The sequence below is a fragment of the Anser cygnoides genome, chromosome 12, assembly GCF_040182565.1.
Source record: "Anser cygnoides isolate HZ-2024a breed goose chromosome 12, Taihu_goose_T2T_genome, whole genome shotgun sequence".
In the NCBI taxonomy this organism is placed as follows: Eukaryota; Metazoa; Chordata; class Aves; order Anseriformes; family Anatidae; genus Anser; species Anser cygnoides.
Window position 1 is genome coordinate 4,849,997 of NC_089884.1, and position 5,682 is coordinate 4,855,678.

The 5,682-nt window shown below is 41.3% G+C and overlaps 1 long non-coding RNA gene across 1 annotated transcript; it reads left to right on the forward strand.

The window, feature by feature from the left end:
• Positions 1 to 1,248: 1,248 nt before the first annotated feature.
• On the forward strand, positions 1,249 to 3,780 carry LOC106044836 (uncharacterized). The gene is made up of 3 exons (XR_001212488.3): positions 1,249 to 1,386; positions 2,498 to 2,522; positions 3,500 to 3,780. It is a non-coding gene; the product is annotated as an uncharacterized lncRNA (long non-coding RNA).
• The last annotated feature ends 1,902 nt before the right edge of the window (positions 3,781 to 5,682 follow it).

Here is a 5,682-nt window from a genome sequence, read left to right on the forward strand (position 1 = left end):
CTTTATGTAGCTTTACAATGAAAAGCTAACTTGGATCCCATAAACTGGGTTACTTTCAAATAAGTTTCAGGTGGTTATCGGGACATACTGAAAAAGAAAAGGCTCTTTTCTGGGTTTGTCCAGGGGCATCCAGGACTCATAAAACTTTATGTTAAACATCAGGCTCGCTCTTCCCAATATTACAGTGATGAAGAACTAGCTTGAAATCAATTTATTGATCCCTAAAAAGGCAGATATAGAAGGTTATTAAAGTTAACACTTCGGTACGTGCAAAATCTGTTATTGAGCTTGTTAACATTCACATGCTGGTTAACAATGGCTACGAAAAAAAAGGCAGCAGCCACGTCCCTTCTGAAAGAGCTGCTCACAGGCAAGAATTCAGCATTAGCCCTGTTTTGGTAGGTGTCACATCTAGACTGGAGCCATTGAGAAGTACCAGTTGATGTTGAGTTCCTTGAAGAACTAAGCCATGTGCTTAGCCCGTGTTTCAGAATTTGTACTCGTTTTTTTCAGCTTTGGCATCTTCGTCAAACCAGGGACTTGCCTATGTTCTGAACTATTTGGCTAATTCCTTTTCCTATGCACTTGCAAGAGAAGATGTGAAGGTTCATGGTGTTTGAAAATCAGCCATGAGCTGAAGCATGGCTTTAAGAACTGTTGAGTGTGCAGCTATGTATATTTACATGAACGTTATTTACTTTACAGATGTAAATGAAATCTTCTGCAGTCAAAGAAATAAGTTCCTGTGGTCCTTCACTTTGAATCCATCAGTTTTCAATAATTTATTCACTTGCAGACTCACTGTCACAGTGGGTTTGCGTTTGTCACATCACCTCAATTTTTCTAATGAGTTGCTAATGAGAGGTCAATTACTTATGGAAATTAGGAAAACATTCATTGAGGAACTGTACGGAGGTAAAGTGTGCTACCTCATAATGTTATGATATAAATCATTACAGCTTTAATGAATATTTTACCCTTTTTCATGTTCCAGCTTATTCCCTACCTTGCAAAATGGCCTCAAGATGGTTTTGAAATGAACACAAGTGACTCTCCTGAAAATGTTATCGTATTGTGGTTACTAACAGCTGCAGAAGAACACCTCGCTTCTTCCTTTTGTTATTAAACATTTGTTCGTGCATCGGTATCTTGCTGTCAAACCTTCAGTTTGGTACTGTGGGGGAAAATGGCCATCCTGTAAAGCACCTGGTCAGCAGAATCGTACCCGGACAGGTACATGCAAAGTGGCCTCCTGACCCCTCTTTTGGACAACCAGCAGGAGCAGCGCTGCAGGAAAGCATCCACGTTCTGCAGCACTTCATACCCCAGTGATACTGAGCTCTACCCATTCCTTTTTAGTGAAAAATCTTCAGGAATCGGTGGCAGGTAAGAAGTTTAAATGTTCGTTTCACAATTCGCCCTCTTTTCGTGCAGCTATTTTGCACTTTTAAGGTTTTGAATGAACAGTAGAGAAACACAGGGACACAGGCAAAAAGGATTTGAGGGACCAAGACGGATTGTGGTTTCCTGCAGAATCATGCAATTAAATGTAGAGGCCAGGGGTATAATTCACTGCTGAAATTCAGCTTTCTGCTGTCGTAAGTTATTATTTCAGAGCAGAAGCTGAAATGGCCAGAGAGGGGAAAGTGTACAAGCAGAAGTATAATTGGACTTCAGTATTTCATATTGACACCGTGAGATTTCCACAGCTAAGCACTGTTTCAAAGTCCAACCAGGGTAACACTGCAGTGAACAAACGCAAGATCTCCCATATTCGGCCCATTAGATTATTCCATTTCCCCTGCAGGCACTGTAAATCAAAAGCCAAAGACACCCCATTATGTGCTACAAGACAGTTTTGTTGGCCTTTCTTTCCAAACACATTCTGAACACACATGTTTTTTATGTGAGTCTCATTCATTTCAGCTTTACTGTCTCAAACACTGATTTAAATTGGGGGAGAGAAGGAAAGAAAAATAAATAAATAAATAAAACAGGCCTTGAAACCAAGCAGTTATCCACCGAGAAGGAAAGTGGCAGCTAGTTAAATCAAAAATCATGTCTATGTGATGCATTCATTTGCTCAGTATCTAAAGAATTACAAGGTCTATGTCCCTTGAACCAGGCACAGACTGTATGCAGGTGAAAACCTTGCATTTATTTGACTTAGGAATGCTCAGAGCCCATCATTTTAGTGCAAAGAAATCCATTTACTTATTAAGGAATAAATCAGCTTGTCCAGAGTACAGTTCTGCCACTTAATATCACCTTGAGCAGCACTCACATTTACACTTCCCTTCCCTTTCCCTCCCCTTCTCTTCTTGGAAGGATAAACATGTTAACAACGAGGAGGTGTCCAACTACTAATCAAAAGCAATAGAACACCACCAGATCAGATCTATGATGAAATAAGGAAGAAATGTATGTGAATCTAAGTACCTTCTCCTCATATCAGAGCCCCTACATTGTTTTCAGGAGCTTTTTTTTTTTTTGGCAGGCAGTGATGAAAGGCTGAGAACAAAGTGAGTAAAATTTCCTTTTACTGCTTAAAAATTCTCAGCTGGTTTGCTATATCAAAAAGCTGTCTCTTTAAACAAATCACACGGTTAAAAATGCCAAGTTATAATTCAGCAACTAACTCAGAAAATGACAATTTAATCAATCAGAACCAACCCTCCTGAAAAAGGAAGAAAAAAAAATCAAAAAAAATCTTCAGGCTTTCATGCGATGTGAGTGGTTGAAACTATAAAAAGGTTCAATCACTGTAGAACAAGCCTGCAGCATCAATGTTTATTAAAGTCAGGGGAGCCATTTATTGACCTGGGAAATAGCAAACCACCAGCAGCACTGCCAGATTGCATTTTTATAGTTAACAAATGGAAGGTTGATATTTTCCTTTTCTCTTTTAATTGTGATTCCATCAAAAACAAAGAGTTAAATGCATCTCGATTTTTAAAGGAAAGCAAAGAGGAGCATTCTCTGCACTGTTCTCCAGTCAGTCACTCTCTCTGCTCTGACTCCTAGCAATGGGAGATGTTAAATTATTGTAACACAAGATCAAATTTTTAGGCTTATCTGCATGCCAGCAGAATGACAGGCTGGTGTCTGCTCCCCCCTGCACTTTAGGTGATGGTAGAAGATGGGGAGCTACCATTATCAAGCTGCTTCTTTCTGTAATCAAATGGAATTATTGTATTTATTCACATAAAGGTCACCCTGCCACTGAGACAGCCAAAAGCACTTAGAATTAATTGTCTTCTCCCAAACTGACAACAGGCACTTTTTTTTTGGATAAAAACACAGCTTGGTTGTTCTGGAGATTTTGTAACTCTGTTTTGCTACAAGCACTTTTTTTTTTTTAAGTCACACCTTTTCGCACTGCATAAATTGTAAGCCGTGTAAGGCTATTAAAAGGAAAGCATCAGCAACGTGAATCGTGCTTAAGCATCTGTGCTACCTAAATTACACGAGCTGAGCTTCTGCTTCATTCTTTGCCTAGCCACGAGAAACCTTGGGGTTAGCCGAGGAACACTCGGTGTGTGTCAGCTGCCACCTAACCCGGTGCCAACGCCAGAAAAGGGGACTTCAAACACTACGAGGATGAGTCAGGGCAGCCGGAGCTGCCGTGCCGCACACTGAGGCTGAGAGCCGTAACAAACCTGTGTGTCCTCTGTGGGTTAGGTACAAAGCGGATGGGCCGGCAGGTTATGCATGCATGCATCAAAGGTAATAAATATTGGAACAAATCCCCGGCCACCCAGGACCTTTGGACTTGTCGATGTGCTGCATGCATTAGCGGCTCACGGCTTGGTGGGAGCGAGAGAGAGAAAAACCAAATCCCAAAACCGTGTGTCTGCTGCTTGGGGAATTTCACACTGCTTCTGTGCAGAGCACAGGGCACGGAGCTGCGTGTCTGATTCCACTCTGTCATAGCCAGCATTTCACACTTCTCTTTCAGGTTTGCAAACACACCTGCGGCAGCTCTCCTTCTCTTTTTCTTTTCCTCATTCATAGAGAAAAACACATAATATCCTCGCTTAAAACACAGTGGAGGAGTTTGACACAAATTAATGACTCACCTGTCATACTATAAGAATTTTGATATTTGCAGGGTGAAAAAAAAGGGCTTTGAGTATTTTGAGACATGTAAAAAGGTGCTTCACGATTCAAAGACAGCTCATAAAAAATCGAGTCAACTGATGGGTTGGTCTAAGGTCTGAGATACCAATTTCGTGTTAAAATTACAAGACTGCAAAAATATGAATAAATAAAAGGTTACAGAAAGTGTGACCCATGAGTTCCCTCAGATGAGATCCCGTTGGCATGAAATTAGTTCACAACTGTCACTTGTGTTGTTGCAAGAGAGATTACTTCTTAAATAACGTTAACAGCAACTTTGATTTGACTTCTGTAATTACTGGAGAGAGAAGGGACTGCGTTTCCTAGGAATAAAGATCTTTTATCTGTCTGCTTAATGCATAATCTTTGATGAGATGGAGCTCCTTTCCCCTGAGTTATTTCCCTGAGCATTTTCTTTTTGAAAAAAAAAAAAAAAAGGATTTTCAGGTTGAAAACAGAGCTGCCATGTCAGAGCTGGGGGAGAGCTGTCTAATTGTCATTTACAATGACCCTTGTATCTTTTCTAAACAGAGCATCCCTTCTACCTTGTCTCCTCACCCTCACTCTGTCTAACAAGCAGGCATCTTTACAGGGCTGGATTCTACTCTGCCCTGCCTCCACCACCACCAGTAAATCATAAACATTTCTCCTATAATCAATGGAGTGTCTTCAGATTTACCAGACAGTATAATCTGGTCCACGAGACAGCTGATTGTTATCTATAACCTCCCCATCCAATTCTAGCGATGGCAGATGTAATCCAAAAATTTCCTTTAGGCTTTTTTACTGCCGAAATAGATCAAATTCTGTGGCAGCCTTTTTACAGTCTCCACTTTTCTAAATAAACATCACACAGCCCGTCCTGTGTTTACGGCAAAACACTTCTCCCTGTCTGCCTGAACGCATCGAGGCGGGCTGTCAGCTGATGTTCTGACACACAAGACAACCAACAGCAGCATCTTTGTGCGAGTCCGTGGTGCAGCACCTAGACCCCAACCATTCATGGGGTACCACAGGGCTGAGACTGTTGATCCCAAGCTCTTGCTCACCAAGGGACACACATCCTTACGGTTAGATGACTTCAAAACCCCTTGCGTTGTTTCCTCCCCACTTCCCCCCCCCCCCCCCCCGCTAGATACCACATTCCTGCAAGCCATTTAAGATTATATTACAAAGATTAAAGAGTTGGTAGTATCACATCAAATGCATCATGCAACTGGTGTGTGCCATGGCTGCATCCACAAAATATTGTAAGCAGAGGCTGCTGAAGAAGGGGACTGAAGGGATTGACAGTACGTGTTGTTATGCCAGCAGTACAGGGCGATACGCAAGGAGTTGGGAACAGCTGTCGCAAAGGGCACCAAGCAAACCAGGCACAGCCACTGCTCGGTGGCTGGAGATGTACTGGTGGGTACACAGTAATGTATTTAGGAGTCATTTGAAGTATGTTTCCAGACTATAAATGAACTGAAACTACTCAGAAAAGAAAATAATAATAATAATAATAATAATAATAATAATAATAATAATAAAAAACCTGAGTGACATTGAAAGCTATGCAAT